This window comes from Eschrichtius robustus, chromosome 18, assembly GCF_028021215.1.
Source record: "Eschrichtius robustus isolate mEscRob2 chromosome 18, mEscRob2.pri, whole genome shotgun sequence".
Taxonomy (NCBI): domain Eukaryota; kingdom Metazoa; phylum Chordata; class Mammalia; order Artiodactyla; family Eschrichtiidae; genus Eschrichtius; species Eschrichtius robustus.
Genome location: NC_090841.1, coordinates 18,855,553 through 18,880,853, shown reverse-complemented (window position 1 = coordinate 18,880,853; position 25,301 = coordinate 18,855,553). Strand labels below are relative to the sequence as shown.

Sequence of the window (25,301 nt, the reverse complement as noted above, 5' to 3'; positions counted from 1 at the left end):
AGGGATTTTTGTTGCTTGCTTGCTTTTTTTTTTTTTAACTTTGAACTCTCAGTAGATTGGGTGGAACAGATATCAGAAAGATGCAAGAGGATAATTAGTGAGGCAAGAGTCTTAAGCCCACAACGGAAGATGGGATCAAGAACATAAGTGGAAAGTTTAACCCCCAAGAAGAATGATAGATATCTTTCTAAAATGAAAAAGGAAGAGAAAGTGTGAGTAAAAAAAACTGTCCAGGTAAAGAGAAATGAAGTTAGAAAGCACATGATTGCTTCCATTTTCTCAGAAAAGAAGGACTCAAGATCATCTGAAGAGAATGAGAGTGGAGTAATAGAATGTGCATTTGAGCAGAGTGAAAATTGATGTTATCAAAAATCATATAGGGACTTCCCTGGTGGCACAGCGGTTAAGAATCTGCCTGTCGGGACTTCCCTAGTGGCGCAGTGGTTAAGAGTCCGCCTGCCAATGCAGGGGACACAGGTTCAATCCCTGGTTGGGAAGATCCCACATGTCGCGGAACAACTAAGCCCGTGTGCCACAGCTACTGAGCCTGCGCTCTAGAGCCCAAGAGCCACAACTACTGAAGCCCGCGCACCTAGAGCCCGTGTTCTGCAACAAGAGAAGCCACTGCAGTGAGAAGCCTGCACACCACAATGAAGAGTAGCCCCTACTCGCCGCAACTAGAGAAAGCCTGAGCGCAGCAACAAAGACTCAACACAGCCAAAAACAAAATAAATAAAAAGGAAAAAAAAAAGAATCCGCCTGCCAATGCAGGGGACATGGGTTCAATCCCTGGTCGGGAAGATCCCACATGCTGCTGAGCAACTAAGCCCGTGCACCACAACTACTGAGCCTGCGCTCTAGAGCCTGTAAGCCACAATCACTGAAGCCCGAGCACCTAGAGCCTGTGCTCCGCAACCACAACAAGAGAAGCCACCACAATGAGAAGCCCGGGCACCACAACGAGGAGTAGCCCCCGCTTGCTGCAACTAGAGAAAGCCCGCACAGCAATGAAGACCCAATGCAGACAATAATAAATAAATAAATAATAAGTTAATTAAAAAAAAAAGAAATGAAGGGGTGCCAAAATAAATAAATAAGTAATAATTTTAAAATATCATATAAATGTAGTAAGAAGAAAAGCTAAAGGCTATAACTTGCATACATCAAATTCTAAGCTCGATAGTTACAATTCCACTTACAATTGCACCACAAAAAATAACCAGGTGAAAAATAAATAAATAAATAACCAGGTGAAATACATGCTATGGTATTCCTCCAGCTTCCCAATTCAAGGAATAACAAACAATGAGGTAAGAAAGAAGTCATGGAATCCTCAGATACAATATATCAATACAATAGCATTATAACCAACAAAAATGGGCTTAGTGCTATAACCATAGTCAGATGGTAATGACTCTCTTATTTCCCTGCCCTTCTTTGCTGGATCTATTTTCCGTTTTTTCCCACAGTTGATACTTGCATGAAAAGTTCTTCCTTGAACCAGTTAAGAACACAACATAGCTTTTAATGAAAGAACAACTCTCATCCTATCAAGAACTGACACATGTTCGCTCTCTTTTTATAAAGTACGTCATCTTCCAATTTTCTGAGTTTTTACAAACTTTCACTTTGCTACAAATTACTGAAATCAGAGCTATACAAAAAATTTTATGTTGGAAAGTCATATTACTTCTGTTATAACTCTTTAAAAGTACGATTTGTAAGCTGGTGCTCTAGAACCAAGAAGGAAAACAGGATCTAAAAAGAACACAGAAAGGACAAAGAGAGAATTAGGCTGAATAAAGGGACAGAAGACCTTGAGTTACAAATTATTCAGTTTAAAATGTTCTGGGAGGGAGAAGCGAGAGGAGGCGTTGGCGGCGGCACTGGGGGGGCGCGGGGTGGGGCGCGAGAGTGAGTGAGCGGCTGAGTGAGTACCCCTATGAGGCGGTGAGAGGCCCGGGGCCTACCTCCGAGGAGCGGGGTCGCGGCGCCAGCTAGCAGCGGGCCCCCTCCCGGTCCCTGGGCCCGGCGGCGGCTCAGTTGCGAGGAGGCAGGGAAGCGAGTGTCCGGCCCCAGCCATGGAGGGCATGGACGTGAACCTGGACCCCGAGCTGATGCAGAAGTTCAGCTGCCTGGGCACCACCGACAAGGACGTGCTCATCTCCGAGTTCCAGCGGTTGCTCGGCTTCCAGCTCAACCCAGCCGTCTGCGCCCTCTTCCTGGACATGACCAACTGGAACCTACAAGCAGCAATTGGCGCCTATTATGACTTTGAGAGCCCAAACATCAGTGTGCCCTCTATGTCCTTTGTTGAAGATGTCACCATAGGAGAAGGGGAGTCGATACCTCCTGATACTCAATTTATAAAAACATGGCAGATCCAAAATTCTGGGGCAGACGCCTGGCCTCCGGGGGTTTGTCTTAAATATGTCACGGGAGACCAATTTGGACATGTGAACATGGTAATGGTGAGATCGCTAGAGCCCCAAGAGATTGCAGATGTCAGCGTCCAGATGTGCAGCCCCAGCAGAGCCGGAATGTAACAGGGACAGTGGCAGATGTGCACTGCTACAGGACTCTACTATGGAGATGTCATCTGGGTCATTCTCAGTGTGGAGGTGGGTGGACTTTTAGGAGTAACGCAGCAGCTGTCATCTTTTGAAACGGAGTTCAACACACAGCCACATCGCAAGGTAGAAGGAAACTTCAACCCGTTTGCCTCTCCCCAAAAGAACGAACAATCAGATGAAAACAACTTAAAAGACCCTGGGGGTTCCAGGTTCGACTTGATCAGCAAAAACACATGGTCTTCCGCTCCTAACCAAACCGAGCAAGATGAGAATAGACTCTCACAGAACTCTGTAAATCTGTCCCCCAGCAGTCACTCAAACAACTTATCAGTAGTGACTTACAGTAAGGAATCTCCTCTACCCTAGGAGATGGCCATGAGAGAGCTCTGTCTGCCAGCATCTCACCTGGATTCTAGCACACTTGCTATTACATGAGATCTTGGGGGCTAGAATTTCAAATAGCGAATAGCCTTTTCTGAAGTCTTTAATGAAAGGGAAGTCAAACTCAACCAACATCCTTCATCTCCTTGTAGGACTTTAAATAATATGTTTTCATTCACAAAAAAATAATAATAAAATAAAATGTCATGGGAAACTAGTCTCAAAGTATCTCTTTCTACATTTTGAAGATTGTTGATAATGGAAAGTACTTTTTGACAAGATATTTAATTTTCAGATTCAAACAAAGACATTGATAGCAAACAACACACAGAATTATAATAAAACATATTCACTGAATGGAAAAATCTTTATGGAATTAGTTCAGTAACTATAGTTGGATTTCATTATCTTTATAAAACACATTTTACCATAACTCTGAAGACTTATAAAACATGATCTAGAATAGGAGAAATGATTATAATCTATTAATAACTACTGACCACAGAAAAATACCTTTAATAAATGCAAACACAGAATGGTATCTCGTTTTACAAATAAAATACGAACTAGTGTACTTTTCTTGCTATATTAATTCTTTAAAAATATATCTTCTAGCCTTTTGATTTCAAAATAAATGCTCACTGTAAAAAAAAAAAACAAACTAACTTTTTATTTTATATGCTTCTCTATTGTTTGAAAATCCCCTCCCTTCCTCTTCTCTAATTACACTCCCCAAGGTTAACTACTAATAATAGTTTAGTTTTATTCTTCCTGACATTTGTTTCCAGGCAAACACAGACAGACATACGTGTTGTTCGAGTACACACACAACTTTTAAAACATGGGATCATACCACACATACTGTTTTGTAAGTTATTTGTGTTTCTTAATAGTAGATCCTGGATTTCTTTACATGCCAGATTTGATAGATCAACTTCATTCTTTTTAAAGAGCTGCACAGTGTTCCTTAATATTGATGTACCAATTTTGTTAACCACTTCTCTACATGTAGATATTACAGTAGCTGCTGCTCCCCTGCCCCTTCTATCTTATAATCTATTTTTAACTTATTCACTGATAATACAAGTATAAATTAGGATTAAAAATTATGATGCCAGTTCCCCTTTGAAAGAAGCTGTAATGTGGTCATCTAATAGTAATAAACTTTTTTTTACTTAATAAAGATTTTGGCCTTTCATCACTGGTAATCATATGCAAAAGTTGTCATTGTTTTCCATGCAGTGTTATCAATAATTCTGAAGATTTTCACATATAACTGATTTTCAAATTAACTACACATTATAGCCTAATTCTCCACTATCACTCAATTACATGTAACAACTCTTTATTGGTGTTTCTACAAGCCTACTGTAGTACGGCGTTGTCTAAGGAATTAAAAATAAGTCTTTCACAAAGGACTTGCCTTCAGGGAGCTTACAACTTTTGGGGAAAAAAACTTAGTTACATATATGAAACAATTACAGCAGAATATAAAGACTGGAGAAAATGTAAAGGGAAGAAAAAATAATCAAGGGACCAAGTATTATAAGGTACAATATAGAGATTACCTAGTGAGGAGAGAAAAGGTAAAGAACTAATGGAAGAAATGGGAATTTAGATGCACTTTGGAAAAGTACTAGGATCTGGATAGTGAGAAAGAAAAGGGGGGAAGATACTCCCGGCAAGGGAAAATGTTTTAGGAAAATCTTGAAGACTGGCATGAAAAAAGAAAGGGGAAACAGTAGGAGAGGGGAAAGAAAGAGAACTAGGAAAAAGGGAGAAAAGAAAATCATGGTTAAGACAGAAGCATACAGGAAAAAGTTTCTGAGATGGAGTGGTGGGCAGGGAGGGTTGTTTGTTGCTTAGGCACATATATTTACTGTCAGAGGAAGAAGCCTGGGGAGAGGTAAAACTAAAAGATCCTAGTGGGAAAAGAAGTCAGTGGTAAAGGAAAGAGTGAAGAGAACAGTGAGACACAGAGATATCCCCTAGAGGGAAGAAGTAACCCAAAGGGTAGCTGCTCCCTAAACACTTGGCCAAATGCTTTAGTCCCATATCAACCAACATTAGCATTCAGCCCCTTCACTGGCTTCTGCAAGAAATCCAGGTACACCAAGGATTTCCTAATTTCCATACGTTTTTATTTGTGGGGTCACAGTGAGAGTCACATTACACAAGATACAGCATTTCACTTGGAAAGTCTTATCTAACATCTCTCGAGGGTTCCCATTCCCCTCCTGCCAGATTTTCCCTGTACCTTTCACTTTTTTCTTCCCATTATTTCTGTCCCAGCTTCTACTTCCAAATCTGTGTATGTAACTCATCCTGAACCTTAACAAAACAGGCCCTTCCAATGGACACAACACACCTCATTAAAAGGCAATTTAACAATCATCTTCTCATACTTGAACAAGCCCCTTGTAGACTCAATATTCATCACAAATGAATTATCAAGGCATTTCTTCCAAACAAATTCAGCATTTTCTGCAAAAACAAAAATTCTCGTGCCAACTACTAAAAGACCAACGATTTTTCCATCTCAATACAAAATCAAAAATACAGATGAAAAGTTTTCACCTTAGTAAAAAAAGCATAACTGTTATAAGAAGCAGAACCAATCTTCCTAAGAAATAGAAGAAAGATTTTTAAAACATAAACTACCATTGGCAAGAATGTGGTGAGACAAAATCTCATATGCTGCTGTGTAGAATAAAATCACTAAGAATATATCTAGAAAACAATTTATCAAAATATTCATGCTCTTTAACATACTATTTCTACTAACAGAAAGCTATCCTGAGAAAATAATCAGAGATATGGCCAGATAGTCAACGATGTTATCGTAATGTTATTTATAATAGGAAAGCCTGGAATGTTTACAAAAAGAAAAGGCTGAATAAATTATGCTATGCTATCATCTTATAATAGAATAGAGGTGTCAAAATAATATTTTAAAGTGTCATATATTCATATAAGAAAAATAATATGTTAAATAAAAATCAAAAAATAGAATAAATATGAATATTTCAAATTCACTTTTATTTATTTTTTTAAATGTGAGCAGTTTATTAGTGTTTCTTTGAAACACTATCCATCCCTTTGACTCACTCATTTGACACAGCTGATTAGCCCCTCGGTTTTTTTTGTTTTTTGTTTTTTTAATTTATTTTGGCTGTGCCGGTTCTTTTTTTTTAATTAATTTATTTTTTTGGCTGCATTGGGTCTTCATTGCTGCACACGGGCTTTCTCTAGTTGTGGCGAGTGGGGGCTACTTTTCTGGCGGTATGCAGGCTTCTCATTGCGGTGGCTTCTCTTGTTGCAGAGCACGGGCTTTAGGCGTGTGGGCTTCAGTAGCTGTGGCACGTGGGTTCAGTAGTTGTGGCACATGGGCTCTAGAGAGCAGCCTCAGTAGTTGTGGCACATGGGCTTAGTTGCTCCATGGCATGTGGGATCTTCCTGGACCAGGGCTCGAACCCGTGTCCCCTGCATTGGGAGGGTGGAGTCCTACCCACTGGACCACCAGGGAAGTCCCTCAAATTCACTTTTAAATTATATATATACACACAACCATTTGTGTGTCCATACACACATATAATTTTACATAGATAAAATTAGAAGGAAGTACAATGAAATTTTAGAAGTAATTTTCTTTGGGTGTTAGGATTGATTACTTTTTCTTCTTTTATTCTTTTCTGTAATGATCAGAAGCGAGATGAGGAAGGGAATGTCGTCACTTGCAAAGCATAGCAATAAGACACACATGCTGTGCTGTTGTTGTGGCTCTAAGGCCTACCATCGACATAAGTCCATCTGTGGCAAATGTGGCTACCCTCCCAAGTGCAAGAGAAAGTATAACTGGAGTGCCAAGGTTAAAAATGAAATGCCACTGGCACTGGTTGAATAAAGCACCTAAAAATTGTATACAGTAGATTCAGGCATGAATTCCCTGAAGAACATCACCTAATCCCAAAAGAGCAGCTGTTGTAGCATCCAGTTCATGCTTAAGGGTTTCAATAATTAGTCACTCAACAAATGTTAAGAAAAAAATCAAGTTTTCAACCATAGCATTCGTAAGTGGAAAAAAATGTTTCTTTTTTTTAAAGCAGCAGCTACGTTTCTCTATAAACGGCATTTTTTATTTTTTTGACACAAGAAATAGGCATTTTTTAAAATGTAGGCTCTGATATATATAATGTATACACTCTACACTGTTGTATTCTATGACTATGGTGAACTCTGCATACTCCTGAGTTTCCATTATAACCCCATGTTGAGGAAAGTTATGAGTGAAAAGGAAAGGAATAAGTTTGCTGTTGTCCTGATTTTTACTTCCTAACTGACAACTTTAATGACACTAGAACATAAGGTAATGTGAAGGAAGGGAACTTCTGTGTTTTGTTCACTGCTTTATCCTCAGCAAATATTTGTGAATAAATCTCCAATTGATTTTTTCAAATTATGAATCACATTACTGTTCTACTATACTCTTTGTCTTGAATAAAAAAGTAAGACAAAGAGGAAGTGCTGACTTTTAAGTGATGAGTTGGGGAACCCATTAAAAACAAATTAGTTCTGGTTTTGTTTTTTTTTTCCTGCCCCTACAAAGGGGATGATGCTTTCTCTCTAGAGAAGCTCATCTTAGGCTTACTCTGAAGTGTTCTACTTTAGTACTAACTTTCTTCATAAATTGTATCCTGCTACTCTGATTAAATCATCTCGCCATCTCTTTTATTTTTCCTATATCTTTTTTCTCTATGTATGGCCTTCCATGCACAGTTGACCCTTGAACAACTTGAGGTTTAGGGGTACCAACCACCAACAGTCAAAAATCTATGTTTAACTTTACAATCAGCTTTCCATAACTGCGGTAACCACATCTGTGGATTCAACCAATTGCAGATCATGTAGTACTGAAGTACGTATTTACTGAAAAAAATTCACACGTAAGTGGACCCATGCAGTTCAAAACTGTGTTGTTCAAGGGTCAACTATAGTTTCTTACTCTTTTTAACTGTGCCTTATATGCTGGTTTAACATATTATTAAATTTTTAAGTTCTATTATGAGATTTTTCATTTCTGATATTCTAATTCATTCTTATTTTAATGTGCCTTGTCATTTTTATAGTCTATTACTCTTTATGTTTTAGAATCCCTCTTTTTTTAAACATCTTTATTGGAGTATAGTTGCTTACAATGGTGTGTTAGTTTCGGCTGTATAACAAAGTGAATCAGCTATACATATACATATATCCCCATATCCCCTCCCTCTTGCGTCTCCCTCCCACCCCTCTAGGTGGTCACAAAGCACCGAGCTGATCTCCCTGTGCTATGCGGCTGCTTCCCACTAGCTATCTACTTTACATTTGGTTAGAATCCCTCTTTTATTTATTAAATATATTTATCTTATGTATTGGATATTTCTAATAGCTGAAATATCTGTAGATCTGTTTCAGTTGTGATTTCTGCTGACTCTTGCTCATAGTGTTTTGATTTTTTCCCCTTGTTATGTTTTGTGATTTTTTTTTTAAAAAATGAGTTTATTTGTTAGAATTTTAACTATGATTATTTGATAACTAGGTTGATAATTCCTTCCATGGAGGATTTGTGATTGTTTCTGGCAGGTACTGAAGAGTGTTACAGACCCAAGTCTATTTTCTTTTGGACCCAAGTCTATTTTAAATTACAACTCTCCATTTGTAGAGTTTAAGGACCATGAAAATAGTGTAAAATAAGGCCTCAAATCCAAGTGAATGTAAGCAGGTAACCAGGAATTATTCAGGGGGATTTTAACTCCACCCAGAGCAGTATGCCTCTCCAGGATGGTCTCTGATAGGCCCCCTTCATTTTGCAGAACGCAGGGAATTTTCCTCAGTCTCCATTCTTCTCCACGCACAAGTTTCTATGCCAACAGAAAGTGATGGATGCCCCCAAAGTATTCAGTGATTTCAGCACTCGTTTACCTCACAGAATATACTTGCTTGCTTTCTAGCCCCAGAAAGTTTCCCTTATTTTCTTATAGGTTCATCCATTCATTTTAAAGGATTTTTAAAATACTGAATCTAGTATTTTACATATTTGGTGGATGTCTTGTCTATCATACTGCCAGAAATGGAAGTCTATTTAATACTTCTACGATTGCTTCGTAAAATTTAAATCAGGATATTATAATTACTCCTGTAAATTTTATTTTAGTGTGTTAACTGTAGTCTATAAGTTTGTCAAGGGTACTTAAAATTTTGCCTGCGTTATTATATTAGCTTACCTTAGAAGTTGTGTATCATCTGCAAATTTTCTTCAACTTTCTCAGCCTTCACCAAAGTCACTGATCAACACAGCTTCTGACAAAAAGAAAAGCATAAAATTAATTTAAAAAATCTTTATAGAAATTTCAACGTTTTTCTTATTATCATGTACATAGAATTATAAATTGAATTTCCATCATAATCATATACAAATGAATCAAATTAAAACAGGAATATCTCCCTACCCCAATTACTTCAAGTGGTAGACTTTTTAAAAAGTAGTACTGAACCAAATAAAAATATTTCATCATTAGGGAAAACCAGTAGAAATGTGAAGGGGTGGCTTTGATGAGGGGAACTCTAGCACCACTGAAATCTCTATCAGCCCTAACCTTCCACAGGAGGAAACCACCTTATCTAAACTAGTATCTTAAAGGCCAATACAAAAAGGTTGTGCAAAGCTTAGAAGAGCTTTGAAGTGTCACGAAGGGAAGCTTTGAAAGGTTTTTTGCTTTTAACAGCATCATGAAAACCCATGCCTGCTAGATTTTTTCTTTTCTGCTTTGCCATAGTTTTAGTTCGCATCTGTCACTAATTTCAGTCATCAATGGCAACTTTTATAAAATTTTTATCTCCAACATCAGTATGAGGGCGTTTATGTGTGCATGTGTGTATGCTTGCATTTTCCCATTAGAAATAAGAGAAAACTTACACTCTCTCCTTTAATACAATGCTCTTGCATGAAGAACGTATAAACCACTGACTTTGGGTCTGCATCTTTATTTATTTTCTGAGCAGCAACTACTGGTTTAAACAGAACATTTAGCTCTGGATGTTCTTTCTTCTCAATATTTGATGTATATCCTGCAATAATGTAGTAGAAAAAACACAGGCTTTGGAATCACATAGATCTGGGTTTAAATCTCAACATCCCTCTTAGGAAAATAATATCACAAGTCTCAACGGGTAGCTGCAAGAGCCAAATTATATAGCATATATATAGTGCCCAGCACAAAGCCTGCTACGTAACCTGTACTCTGTTATGTTAGCTGTCCTTCTGTGTAATTTTGTACTTCATTTCCACTTCGCTCAATCTATCAAAGGACTTTCCAGAATAAATTTTCTAAGTCATAGCCCTGATAAACTACTGTGGTTTTGTTCAACAATTAACATTTTGCAACACTTATTTTACCCAACAATAGACATAAAATACTTTAAAAATAGCAATACAACAATTATACTACTGAATATACCCTGCTAAGAAGGTACAGTTATCCCTTGGTATCCATGGGGGATTGGTTCCAGCTCCATCCCCCCATGGATACCAAAATCCACGGATGCTTAAGTTCCTTATATAAAATGGCATAGGGTTTGCATATATCCTATGCACATTGCACATATACTTTAAATCATTTCTAGATTACTTATAATACCTAATACAATGTACATGATATGTAAATAGTTGCCAGTATGGGGTAAATTCAAGTTCTGCTTTTTGGAACTTTCTGGAATTTTTTTCCCTGAATATTCTCGATCTGCGGTTGGTTGACTCTGCAGATGGAGAATCTGAAGATACAGAGGGCCAATGTACAGTCCAAAATCTATATTCTAAAGTCACTAAAATTGTTCCTTTTCTTGTGTGGCTATGTCACCAAACTTCTATACAGTTATGTAAATTTATTTCCTTTGTAGATTTTTCTTCTCTTTTTACCTTTCTACTTAATTTAATTTTTGAATATGTAAACATACATGATTCTAAGATTGAAACCATGTAAACAAGTTATAATTAGAGAAATCTCTCTATCATTGGCACCTTTCCCATTCCTTCCTTCTACATATTTAATAGATTACTCTATATACTCTTCTGTGCCTTTGTTTTTTCCACTTTGTAATATATTCTGCAGATCACCTGATATCGGTACACGGAGACTTTCTACATTCTCTTTATGCCTTCTGGTGAAAAGGGTGACTTGGAAGGGACACCATCAACCTGGAGATTATTCCATTGCTGCATGTACTTTAATCAGTTCCCTATTAATGGGCATTTTGGTTATTTCCAATCTTTCACTAATACAAGTAATTCTGTTGTGACTAAATTGATACAAATGCCAGTTTATATTTTATGCCAGTGTGTCCTTAGAACAGATTCCTAAGTTAGATGTCTGGGTCAAAAGACACACGCATATGTGATTCTGCCAGATACTACTAAATTCCCTCCTGGGCTTTGTGCTTTTGTATCCCCACCAGAAATGCATCAAAGTGCCTGTTTCCCCACAGTCCATAGAACATTTTATATAACTATAGATTTTGGTGAGAAAGGCTTTAGTGTAGTTGTGGTTTTTAGAATAGCTTTCATTTGTATTTCTCTTTGTATGACTGAAGTTGAACATCTTTTATATGTTTTGTCATCTGCATTTTTTTCCATGAAATCTATTTTCATATCTTTGGCCTGTTTTTCTACCAGGTTGATGGTAATTTGCCTTGATTTTTGGAGGTTATTTTCATTAAGGAAATGAGCTCTTTGTGCTGTAAATTCAAATATTTCTTCCCAGTTTGTCACTTGTCATTTGACTTTGTTCATGGCATTTTTCACCATGTAAATATTTTTTTAATATAGTGGAATTTATCATAGTTTTAATTTTCTTCTGAGATTGAGTCATAGTTATAAAATCCTTGGCTTACAATTTCATAGACTTTAAATTTGTTCCATGCCTATTTTGCTTTGTATGTTGCCATTGAGAAGTTTGTTGCTAACCTCTTCTTTCTGCCTGGAAGCCCAGAGGTACTTTTCATTATCTTCAAAGTCCAATAGTTTTATTAGGACATGACTTAGTGTTGACTACTTGGGATCAATTTTCCCAGTACACAAGGAGCATTTTCAATACGTAGATTTAAATCTTCTGTTACTTCCAGAATGTTTTTGTGGATTTAAGTTTAAATATTACCTCAGCTACTGTTTTTTTCTTCTTAGGAACTCTGATTTTACATATCATCTATATAAATCATTTTCTCTCTGACTTTTTACCTTTCTTCATTTAATTTTCATTCTTTTGGCTGTCTTCATATTTTTTCTCAATGCCCCTTATATTGTTTCCGTTAGGTATCTTGGACTTTAGCTTCATTTTAAAAGATGATTATTTTTTGTCTTCATTTCGTTTCCTGAGTTCAGTAAATTCACCTTCCATTTCTTCCCTTCTTTTTTGGTCTTGGGGTTCTGAATTTGAGACTTTATCTCTGCAAATGCTCGTTTAAGGGTATTTCATTCAGGTAGGAGTATTTAATTCAGGTAGTTTTCTTTAGCTCTTTAGTTGAGTAAGCTTTGGGGGAGACTTTTCATCAGCTGAAATATTTTGATTCTCATTTTATTTTTCTACTTATAGTAACCTTATATGGGTGTTGCCTGCCATTTTCTGTTCATTTTGAAGGGTTTCAATTTTCCTAAACTAATTAACAACGGTACATAGACAGGAGTGAGGGATTTGGAAGAAATACTGGATTTTTTTAGTTCAATAGCACCTTCTGTTGGTTTAATAAAGTACAGACTTTTAAAAACCAGTGACTCCTTTTTGGGTGAAAAAGGGTTCATCTATCTTCTACTCTGTTTCACCAAGATCCTTAATTTCTACTACCTCTTCGTTCTCTTTACCACCAAGCCTCCAGGTAAATGGTGACCCTTCCAAGTCATTCTGTTCCCAGAAGCAATATCTTTCTGAGATGGCCTCTTTGATCCCGTGTACTTTCAAGTCCCTTTTGTCTAAGGAGTCTCAAACCTTAGTATTTCCCTCCTTAGGGTGGGGTTTTCTCTTTTTGGAGTTATTTTACTTGCATTCTACTGATGCCAGTTCCTGCTTCCTTTTTCTCTGTTCTGAAGTCTCAACCTCACTTGTCACCTCAGCATGGGGTCCAGAGCTGAGTCTGCTGCATTTCAGTTTATCTGCCTACATAATCATAATTTGAAATTACATTAGTTAGGCAAGGGTGGTGGTGATTTACTTTGCTCTCCTTACAGATCTGTATGGTTTTTTTTTTTAAATAAATTTATTTATTTATTTATTTTTGGCTGCATTGGGTCTTCGTTGCTGCATGGGCTTTCTCTAGTTGCAGCAAGTGGGGTCTACTCTTCGTTGCGGTGCGCGGGCTTCTCACTGCGGTGGTTTCTCTTGTTGTGGAGCATGGGCTCTAGGCGTGCGGGCTTCAGTAGTTGTGGCTTACGGGCTCTAGAGCGCAGGCTCAGTAGTTGTGGCACATGGGCTTAGTTGCTCCTCGGCACGTGGGATCTTTCTGGACCAGGGCTCGAACCCGTGTCCCCTGCATTGGCAGGTGGATTCTTAACCACTGCGCCACCAGGGAAGCCCTGTATTGTTTTTTAAAAGGATGTATGGAGAGATTTGGATTTAGACAGTTGCCACCATCCTACAGAAACCTTGACCCAGGTTTAATTTTTTAATTTTTAAATTATTTTCTAGTCTTATTACATGTGGTCAAAATTTTGACTTTTTATATTTTGGAACTGATATATTCTTTGTGGTCTAATACATAACAGATTTTTATAACTGTCCTATGTGCATTTGAGAAGACATATTCTCTATTAATGGATTCAGACTTTGATACAAATCTGTAAGATCTACCTTACTGATTATGTATAATAATGACTAATTTTCTTGGTCCACTTAACCTGACATTTTGAGAGAGGTGTGTTAAAGTCTTCTATTATTAGCAGGTTTCTATTCCTTTTCACATCTAGTAGTTTTTACTTTATGAAAACTATTGATGTGTCATTTGGTAAATAGATATTTTAAAAAATCTTCATTGTAAATATAACCGTTAGCTTCATAAGGGATATTTTATAATATCCTTCATCTTAATGCTTTTTGAACTAAACTCTGCTTGTCTGATACCAAGATGATGAACCTTGCTTTTTAAAAAATTTGCATTTCCTGATATGTTTTCACCCTTCCCTCTATTGTTGTTATTTTAAAATTATTCTTCATTTCTTATGAACTCCTTTTATTATTCATACTTTTTACAACTGTATCTTTTGCATACAGCGATCATTAAGTTGAGCCCATATACATTTATTAATACACCTGATATATTTAGTGTTGTGATAATGATTCATGTTCTATTCATTTTGTGTGTGTGTACAGATAAGTACATATAGAAAATAAATACATATAGAAATAAAATACATATAGAAAATGTGTGCATATCATTACATAGTTCTCTTTGCTCTTTTTAGGGTAGGTATTTCTTTAGTATTTAGGAACGTTTTTGTTATTGGGGTTAACTCTATAGTAATATCTTTATACAACACTCTTCATTCCCCTCCCCTCTTTTTAAGATACTGTTAGTTCCCTGCGATTAGCAGTAACAAAATTAGTAACTTCCTCTTCTCCCCCACCATCTAGTTTTGATCACTGGTATTACTTTTATTAGCGTTTTATCTTACACATCTAAGTATACATACTTATTTATAGTATGTTTATGTCCATCAGTCAGTTTCAAGTGCTATCCTTTTCCTTACAGCTAATTCCTATGAGGCAAACAACCACTTTATTCTACTTTTCACTTACACTCCCCTTCCCCCCTCCCTTTTTCTGTGGGCTATGTTATTTCTACATCATCAGATTATACAACATTTACATACCATTCTACCACAATTATTCCTATCTTACAATCTTAGTGCTACACAAGATATACTCAGTGCTTACAACCTGACCTCATGTCAAAGATTCTCCAGTCATTTCCTGGTTGCCTGAAATTTGTTCTCTAGTATATTCTTCAAGAAAGATTTATAGGAACATTATTCTTTGAGTTGTTTCATGTTCATATATGCTTGTTAATGGCCTGAATTCTTGAACTATAATTTGGTCAGATATGGAGTATTTATTTCCTTGAATATTTAAAAAATGTTGCTTTGTTATTATCTGGCATGAAATGTTGCTGCTAAAAAAATCTAATCCAGGGCTTCCCTGGTGGCGCAGTGGTTAAGAATCTGCCTGCCAATGCAGGGGACACAGGTTCGAGCCCTGGTCCGGGAAGATCCCAAATGCCGCAGAGCAACTAAGCCCGTGAGCCACAACTACTGAAGCCTGCGCGCCTAGAGCCGGCAACAAGAGAAGCCACCACAATGAGAAGCCCATGCACCGCAACGAAGAGTAGCCCCCGCTCACTGCAACTAGAGAAAGCCCACGCGCAGCAACGAAGATCCAACACAGCCAAAAATAATAAATAAATAAAAATAAATAAATTTATATATAAAAAAAATCTAATCCAGTCTAATTTTCTTTCCAGGTTTACTTGGTCTTTTTTCCATGGGTGCAGAATTTTTTTTCTTTATTTTTAAAATCCAACAATTCTACAAGAATACTTCTGTGTTAACTGACTGTTCTGGGTTGAATTCCCCAGATTCACAGTGTGCCTTTCAACGTATATAGATTTAAACTTTCTTTGAAGTTTTCCTGAATTATAGTTCTAATAGTTGTTCTGTTCCACTGCGTTGGTTTACAATTCTTTTTATCATGGTAAAATAAACAACATAAACAACAATAATAAACAACAAAACAAACAACATAAAATGTACCATTTTAAACATTTTTAAGTATACAATCCAGTGGCATTAAGTATATTCACAATATACTTGTTAATGTTACATAACCATCACCTCTGCGCTTTGGTTTAACAAAACCAAATACACTCCTAATACACTTATTTTTGCTCTGTCTGTCTTGTCACTTTCTTTTCTTTAAAAAAATATTTATTTATTTATTTATTTGGCTGCGCCAGCTCTTAGTCACAGCACATGGGATCTTCATGGGATCTTTGTTGTGCCATGCGGGATCTTTAGTTGAGGCATGCAAGATCTAGCTCCCTGACCAGAGATCGAACCCAGGCCCTCTGCATTGGGAGTGTGGAGTCTTAACCACTGGACCATCAGGGAAGTCCCTGTCTTGTCACTTTCTTTTGGCCCCTTTTCAAAAAGCTTCATCTGTTTGATTTTCTTCAATTTTCTCCTATCTACTCTTTATTTCTCTTATTGTGCTTTCTATGATGTATATTCACTCTTGTTTTCTTTCTAATTTAATCATCATTAAAAATATCCTTTTTTCTAATTCTTTCTGGAGTTCTGCCAGCTCTCATTTCACATCCTTCTACATAGCTTATTCACCTCATTTCTGAGCCCCTTTTATTTCTGATTTGTGTGGTTCTTTCAAAGGTTTCATCTTTCCCTTAATTTCTCTTTGCTTTATTTTGAAATATTTAATTACCATTTTCATCTGCTCTTTGGCCACTTTTTTTCTGGTGTGTTTTCATTATATGATGCAATGCTCCACGGCTCATTTGGTTTTTTTTCTTATGCTAACTTAGTATGTAATTATCTCATAGTCTCTTTTCCAATATATTTATATGTTATCCTAGACTAAGAGGTTCGTTCCTGTGTCACATTGTACGGACATATTTCAGTTTTTAAAAATCCATTCCCCAGTTGAGATATCTGGGTTGTTTCCAGTTTTTGGTGATTATAAATACAACTGCTATAAATACTTGCAGAGGGGAGACTACAGGTTTTCATTTCACTTTTCATGAGAAGAGCATACAGCAGTTGTTGGGGAAATGCAAATTAAAATCATAATAAGATGTCACTTCATATCTCATTATAATGGCTAAAATTAAAAAAAAAACAACAACTGATAATTCCAAATGCTGGCAAGAGAGAGTAGCTAATGGAGCTCTCATATCTTGCTGGAAAATTTCAACCTAGGAGTGGGATTGCTAGGTCATATAATAAAGGTATGTTGGATTTTATAAGAAACTGTCAAAGTCTTCCAAATAGCTATAGTATTTGCATTCCCACCAGCAAGATTTGAGTCCTGTTGTTTTGTATCCTTGCCAGCACTTGTGTTTTTTCTTTTCTTTTTCTTTTTGTTTTGTTTTTTTGCCATTCTAAGAGGTTGTATAGTGGAATCTCACTGCATTTCCTCAATTACTATTCTATACTTTTCTCATGTAACAGAAAATAATGATCATTTTTCTATGTCATTAAATAGCCTGTATCACTAAATACCCTTTGCAAATAATCCTTTTAAAAGGTTGAAATATAGCCTATCGTGATGGGTGTGCCGTAATTTATAAAACCATTCTTCCACCATTGGATAATTTTTATTTCCAATTTTTCACAAGTATAAAATTACATTGTGATCAAAAAGTTTTGACTCCATCTCCATTTTCATAGAAGCTTCCTAGAAAGGGTCAAAGAGTATACATATTTATGTCTCTGATGCAGTCCAACAAATTGCTTTAAGTATTTATTTCTTTAATTACAAGTTAAATACTTTTCATGGAAGCCATTTGTGCTTATACTTTTGTCACCATGAGTCCATGTCCTTTGCTCATTTTCTGTCGGATACTGATGTTTTTTGGTTTTTTAAAAAAAAATTTATTTATTTATTTTTGGCTGTGTTGGGTCTTCGTTTCTGTGCGTGGGCTTTCTCCAGTTGTGGCAAGCGGGGGCCACTCTTCATCGCGGTGCGCGGGCCTCTCATTATCGTGGCCTCTCTTGTTGCGGAGCACAGGCTCCAGACGCACGGGCTCAGTAGTTGTGGCTCACGGGCCTAGTTGCTCCGCGGCATGTGGGATCTTCCCAGACCAGGGCTCGAACCCGTGTCCCCTGCATTGGCAGGCAGATTCTCAACCACTGCGCCACCAGGGAAGCCCCCGGTACTGATGTTTTTATATGTTGATTTGTAAGAAATGAATACACTCGCCAAAAGTATAGACCACACTTTACATGTAAAGCAATATAGGCCTACCTCTGACCTCCCCACTCAATTCTTTATTCTATTTGAAAAATGAAATATACTTCAAATGAACAAACATTTATCCAATATCAACTACATACAAACATGTGTTCATCAGACTCAGGAGGTAGTCTTGCCTTCCAGGGAGTTATTTTGTTTCTCACAAGCTTTTAAGAAACAAGTAGCATTGTATAAAATGCACAATTTGAGTATAGCGTGATTAGAAGAGATTGTGATTGAATGAAACCTATTTATACTTTAAGAGGAAGTTGAGCTAGGCATTGATTACTTTCAAAAGAAAGTAATTTGGGACAATGGAAATCATTTTTACACACAGAGAAAAGGAAAGTACCAGTCCCTAGGTCTGCAAGTGATAGGCCATGAGCACAGTATTTGAGGGTCACAAGCAACCCACCTTACTTCTACCAAATGTAACTGAAGGAACCTAACAGAATCATCAAAAGTTCATGAAATCATAACAGAAATGACGGAATTGTTACTTTAAAAAATTTTGTAAAGATATTAAAAATAACTTTCTAAAACCCAAGGTTGAAAATAAAATACTACTCCTACTACCACTTGCAAATATTCTGCCCACTCCCCGCTCCCATACATTTTAGCCTTTAAGTTAAAAGCCTGTGGCATATAATGGCAGGAAGTGAAGCAGCCATCTTGGTCCACAAGATGGAGCTGTATGAGGATGGCAGAGTAACAGGTTAGAAAGAGCTTGGGCCCTGACTTTTTCTAGCAAAGCTACCTGGTCAGCTCATACTTTTACCTAGGAAAGAAATAAACTTTTTATTTTATTAAAAAAATATTTTTTTAGACAACAATTATTTTTCAGTTTCTCCATCACAGAAGCCAAACCTTAATCTTAACTAATACAAATTTCAAGTTAAGGAGTATGGGCTTTGTCAATAATACAATGGCATATAAAATGTTGTTAAGAAAAAGAAAAGAAAGGCCTAAATTAGGGCAGTGGCAGTGAGAGCAGAAAATGAAGAAAGCCATTTTGGAGGCTGAAGCTACAGATTATACAATTGGGCAAAAGGAGAAGTAAGAATTTGAAGTTTTACATCTGAGTCACTCAGAAGATGCTTATCCCATTAATCAAGATAGGAAACATGAAAGAGGAAGAGTAGTATATAAATTGAGTAGATCTAATTGTCCAAAAGGCTGTGAGAAATGTGTGTTTAAGAGAGCAGAACTTGACTTTAGAATTAGGGCTCATTTGCACAAAAATGATGGTTTAAACAGCAGGAACAAATGAGATTTCAAAGGGAGAAGTCACAGTAAAGGCAAAACTTTAGTGTTTCAGTTCCCCTATCCTTTAAAAAAAACAAAATATATAATAATTTAAAGTTTACTCCTTTAAGTGAAATATGAATGTCCCATGTGTTTACCTCACAATCATTTTCAGTAGTTAATGGACAGTCTCATGATTCAGGCATCCAATCAATTTCATTGATTAGCTGAACACCACAAACTGCAGTAGTCATTTTGATCTTTATATAGGTTTTTTGTTTTGTTTTTCTTTTTTTTTTAAATTGAAGTATAGGGACTTCCCTGGTGGTCCAGTGGTAAAGAATCCGTCTTACAATGCAGGGGATGCAGGTTCAATCCCTGGTCAGGGAACTAAGATCCCACAGGCTGTGGGGCAACTAAGCCCACGTGCCGCAAACTACAGAGCCCATGTGCCCTGGAGCCTGCGTGCCACAACTAGAAAGAAGCCTGCGCACCGCAAGTTAAGATCCCGCATACCTCAAAGAAGATTCCGTGTGCCGCAACTAAGACCCAACGCAGCCAAAAATAAATAAAATAAATAAATAATAAATCTTTTAAAAAATACAAATGAAGTATAGTTGATTTACAATGTGTTAATTTCTACTGTACCACAAAGTGATTTGGTTATACATATATACATTTACTATATTCTTTTCCATTACGGTTTATCTCAGGATATTGACTATAGTTCCCTGTGCTATGCAGTAGGATGATCTTTATATAGTTTTAAGTCATTTTTTATTTTTAGTCACATCATTTAATTTATTCCCATAATGGACCTTATTGGTTGAATACCAGAAAAATAATGGTGAAACACACCAAATTAAGGAGGAATATAGAAATATTTCTGAAAATCTCAAAATGTTCCCCCAAAGTGACATTTATATGGTCAAAATTATTTACAAAGCCCAGCAAGGTATTTCTGGTACTTCAAAATCTCTAACATATCAATCTAAGTTAAATGACTTTTACTTAAAGTCACTTAACATTGTCCATGCAAAAGTGATATTTTTAAAAATTTCTACAGATCTTCAGATTATATATTATGAAATCTAGAGAACTGTATTCTTCAAAGAAAAATCTGAAGACACTTACCTAATTTGTTATTTTAAAATTACTTACATACAGAACATATTTACGCAATGTAGTAAATGTAAACGTAGTATTTTGACTTTAAGTTGTGTTAAAAAGAAAATAGATTGGGATTGACATATATACACTAAATGTATAAAATGGATAACTAATAAGAACCTGCTGTATAAAAAAATAAATAAAATAAAACTCAAAACAAAAAGAAAATAGAAAAGCAATAAATTTTCTCCAACAGAAGAGATCGAAGGCACTAATAAGTTTGGTATCATTTACTGAGATTGTACGCTTTCAAGAAAAAATGGCAACTACAGCATTATTACTTGAGGGTTCATTTTCATTATCTAAATTTCCCTATAGTAGGATCTCATAAACAGACCTCACAAAAGATTTATGAACCTGTCCTCATTATTACTCACATGTATAAAGTGGAAGCAACAAATAAATTTAGTTCAAACAAATTGAAGGTCAAGTTTTCCAGAAAGCAGATTTAAAAATTATGTTTCAGCTAGGCTAAAAAAATGTATATATCCATACCTCCCAATTACTGTATGTTTTAAATGTATTCAATCAACAATTACACTTTTGAATATATGCCAGGAACTATGATATGTGAATGCTATCCAAAAGTTTTTGCAAACATTTACTGAGCAGCTACTTTGTGTTATCGGTGTTTGTTAGCCACCAATTGCTTACTTTTATTTTTTTGGCTGCACTGCACAGCTTGCGGGATCATAGTTCCCCGAACAGGGACTGAACCCGTGCCCCCTGCAGTGGAAGCACAGAGTCCTAACCACCGGACCGCCAGGGAATTCCCACCAACTTTACTTTGATAGCCTATACAGTCCTCCCCGGAAATCCGCCCAGGATTGGTTCCAAAACTCTCCGCAGACACCAACATTTCTTACGTACGTAGTACCTTAGCCATCAACTCAACACTAAATTACTGATACTGGAACTCTTGCAACTTAAGTTTTTAAGACTCATGAATAAAAAGTAAAATTGTAAAAGAAAATTAATTTTCAATTATTATTTTACTGCTGTTCTCTTTGGTATTCCTGCCATGGTACTTTTGAGTTGGGTTACCAGTTAACCTTGGATAAATGAAAACTAAACTCAAGGCAATAAGTGTCTTTGCTTTCTTCTCATGAGTGTCAAAACTGCTGAAGTTAATCACAAAATATTAACCTTTCAGCTAGGTTTTCAGATCCGATAAAATTTCCCCTCAAATGAATGACCATGCGTGCTTTCTACTTCGATTTTTTTAAATAATAAGGAGGAAAAGGAGGTAATTCCTGTCTCCCTCCTCCCATCCCCAAAGAGCTCAGAAGTTAAGATGCTTTTTCTTACAAAAACCTCTCCCTACCCATGACGAAGCAACCAAGGATGCCAAGGCAAACCCGGAGATTCCTAAATCTTCAGCAGATTGTAACAAGGAAAACCAAAATTTGACAAAATTCTTCCTTCATTTCCACTGTTTCTGCAAAGATCAACCACTTTCTTGCTTTTAAAAAAAAGACCACTGCAGGAATGCTGGCTGTACACTAATGGACAAAATTGCCCTAACGCAGAACCTGACGCTCACTTCTACCAAAGGAGGGCCTTAGTCAGAGGTTAACTACCGAGTAGGGCAAACACTTTAGCAGTCACTCCCTCGCAAACGACAGAAAATGAAGACGTCTCTTTCGAATCTGAGGACAGTCGTGAGGTATCTCCCCGTCCCCTTCCATTACCAGCCTTGTTCCTTTCTGAATCAGGCAGTCCATCAGCCAACCTCCTTTGTCAGTAAAGAGGGTTGATGGTCAGAATCTTTTCGAGACAAAGATTATTGGAATAGTTCCCTGGAACCCAAGGGATCACTGTTAAGGCATCAGAGTCCTCGCCAAGCCCCGACAATAACAAACCAACCAAAGCCTGCGATCCCCATCACCGCCACCATTTATCGCTCTTCCTAGCCAGGGCTGAGACTCAGACCAGGAAAACCTTTTCCTTTCAGGGAAGTAAGAAGGCGTCAGGTCTGTTTCCTCAGGCCCTTCCTCTCCTCCACTGCTCCCTCAGAACACCTCTACATCTTGCGCTGCTAAGTACGCTTTCAACCGCCAAGCAGCCCAGTCCCAGACACACCCAAGATGGCTCCAATCACCTACCAGAGGAAACAGCTGAGCCACCACTCCAGCGATGCCGTCCTCTCGACTGCGGATATCCCCATTGGTCCAGCCAGAGAGCGCGAGACAACCCGAGAGTTCTGGCAGCCAATCGGAAGACGGCGCGCTTCGGCGCTGCCGCGTTGCCGACGGTACGCGCGCGGAAGTTCTGAGGCGTGGACCCAGTGGGTGTGCAGCCAATGGGCTCCGGGCCAAGTGGTGGAAACCGTCAGTGTCCGACTCCTCCCATTTCGGGTTCGCGTTAGGTAGGCCTGGACGTTAGAGGTCCTCCGTCCCGGCTGAAGCGAGGCGGGACTGTTTTTGCTGAGGTGAGGTCTAGTAAATGGTGAAGTACTTCCCGCCCAGAGGGCACCTGGGGCCGTGAGGTCTCGGTGGCGTGCAGTGGGAGAGGAGTCCGACCCGCGGGGGAACCCAGCCTCGCCAACGGAGCGGGACGAGCGCAGCCCTCCGGTCTGGCGGGCGGCGTGGAAACCGCAGTCGAGCCGGTGTAACCGAGGCACGGCTGTGGTTGGCCCTCCCAACGGCTCTTTCGGCCCAGCACCCGGGAACGCGGCGGAGCTCTCGGCCGCGTGGATCCCAGCCCTTGTCACCTCCCTTCTTTCACCCACGTGCAGTCCCGGGCTGGAGAAGGGACTGCGGGCGCACTGAGTTCTCAACCCGCATTCCAGTCTCTTGTCACCCGATGCACATCTTCATATGAGGTGATTCCTAAGCAGCTGGGGATCCTGAGGCTGTAAAAGGGGCTGCGGGGAGTGGACTGCAGTCCAAAATCCAGAAGCAGAATTTGATGGTTTAACCACTGACCCATTTCACAGGTAAGACCACACAAACCCTAAATAAGTAAAATCATTTACGCAAGATAACGGAGTTGAGGTCAGATCCTAAGAGCTCCTGACTCTCGTTAACCACGATCCAATAAGGAGTTATCCCCAACAGGTAGTTAAATAAAATAAGGAACAGTATGTAATTGTGCTCTTCGGCAGGTGGAAACCTGCAGTGAGTTCTGCATGTGTTAATGAGGCGGTAGATTGGAATAATCAAAAAACGGGCTCAAAAACCAGGCTGCTTGGTTCCTTAGTTGTTCTCTGCCACTTAACAGTGTGGCAGCTTTAGCTTCCTTGTGAGAATAACGGGCATGCTAATTTATCCCACATGATTGTTAGGCACATTAATACGAACACGTGAAGTATTTAGAAGCCTGCCTGTCACATGGTTTATACGCAATAAATGTTCATTACTGTCATCACAATTAAAACATAACAGAGAGGAAATGGTCACAGTTTCCTAAGAGCCTATTTGTAAAAACGAAAAGGAACCATAAATTGAAGCGAAACAGACTATTTTTCTGCCAAAATGAAAAAGAAGGGGAAAAAATATGAGCAAATTTTAAAATCCTGTTACACTCTCAAATAACACTGGTTGTCTCTGGATGATGAGATTATGAGTGATTTAAATTTTCTTCTCTATGCTTTACTATATTTTGCTAATTTTCTTCAGTAAACATGTTTTAATTTTGTAGTTCAGTTACTTTTAAATTTTCAGAAGGTATGAACAACACTGGTGAGAGCTTTCTTTAAAACGAAGCTATTACTGAGTGTGCTTATATGCTACAGGTGGAAGTATAAATTGGTAGAACATTCCTGGAAGGCAGTTCGGCAGTATGCTCCAGAAGGCTTTAAAATGGACGGTCCCTTTTTGAAAGTTATATACTTAATTTTTAAATTAGTGCATTTTTACATTCTCCTTTTATGAAATTAGAACCTTACAGATAAAGAGCACAATCCCTGAATTACCTACCCCCTTCTCCCCCCATTCCACACTCAAGACTGATGCAGAGCCTTCAAGTCCTTTTTTACACTCACATATTCTCTGTACGTGCATATATGCATTTGTAATTCTTAAAAATCGAAATGGTATCATACTATATAATTCTGTAATTTTATTCACTTGACAGTGTTTTTGCAGTGTAAACGTGTTATTTTATAGCTTGTTATGTTATTTACAGCTCATTTCATTCACCTGCTCGATAGTGTTCCAATGTATGACTGAATTGTTCTGTTAATGTAAAATACTTATCTTTGTCTCATTTATCGATTTTCATGTTAAATTATATTTTGCTTGATATGTACTATGTAGCGCATTTTATTTACCATTCTCCTCTTGATGGACATTAGGTTGTTCAGTTTTTCACCTTTCAAACAGTGCTGCAGGGATATCCTTGTATTTGTTTTGCTGAGCACATGTGCTGTTTCTCAAGAATATATACCTAAAAGTGGAATTGCTTGGTTTTAAGTTATGAACATTTTTAATTTTAATAGGTATTGCCAAATTTGCCTCCAAAATACTTCTAATTTACACATCCTACAAAGTAGTCTATGACAGTTCAATTTCCCTACAATCTAGATCAACATGAGATACTATCTTTGTACTTTTTGTCCATCTGATGGATGAAAATTATACTCATTTAAAAATTTTTTTCATTCTCTGATTACCAGTAAAACTGCAGTATCTATTCATATGTTTATTGACCTATAATATATATGTTTCTATCATTTCTTTTTTAAAATTGCCCATTTTTCTATTGAATTATCTTTTTCTTAATGATTTGAGGAGTTCTTTATGCGTCCTGGTTACTGTGTATCCTGTATAATTTTTAAAAATTTCTTTAGAGTCTGTGGCTATGTCCACTTTTTGCTACCATTGTTAAAAAACGTTACAAGCATTTTCTCCCAACTCTTTGGTTGGCTTTTAACTTAAACTTAAGTTAA

General features: G+C 37.5%; 2 protein-coding genes and 2 pseudogenes across 13 annotated transcripts in view; 3 read left to right on the top strand and 1 right to left on the bottom strand.

Annotated features, from left to right (window-relative positions):
* The window catches only part of CAB39L (calcium binding protein 39 like), a 94,370-nt gene extending 71,775 nt beyond the window's left edge, over window positions 1-22,595 (bottom strand). For 2 of the 5 annotated variants that reach the window (XM_068526904.1, XM_068526903.1), the window contains exons 1-3: window positions 22,516-22,567; window positions 9,910-10,061; window positions 9,218-9,293 (exon numbers count right to left, since the gene is read on the bottom strand). The gene's annotated coding sequence lies outside the window, so the exon portion shown is untranslated. Of the gene's footprint in view, window positions 1-9,217; window positions 9,294-9,909; window positions 10,062-22,515 lie in introns of all 5 variants that reach the window. The other 3 variants (XM_068526905.1, XM_068526906.1, XM_068526907.1) reach the window with 3 other exon arrangements.
* Window positions 2,064-2,939, top strand: LOC137751833 (protein ILRUN pseudogene; annotated as a pseudogene).
* On the top strand, window positions 6,667-22,531 carry LOC137751832 (large ribosomal subunit protein eL37 pseudogene; annotated as a pseudogene).
* Window positions 22,596-22,669: 74 nt separating the features above from the next.
* The window catches only part of SETDB2 (SET domain bifurcated histone lysine methyltransferase 2), an 83,283-nt gene continuing 80,651 nt past the window's right edge, over window positions 22,670-25,301 (top strand). For 6 of the 8 annotated variants that reach the window (XM_068526392.1, XM_068526384.1, XM_068526387.1 and 3 more), the window contains exon 1: window positions 22,670-23,348. The gene's annotated coding sequence lies outside the window, so the exon portion shown is untranslated. The remainder of the gene's footprint in view (window positions 23,349-25,301) is intronic. The other 2 variants (XM_068526385.1, XM_068526383.1) reach the window with 1 other exon arrangement.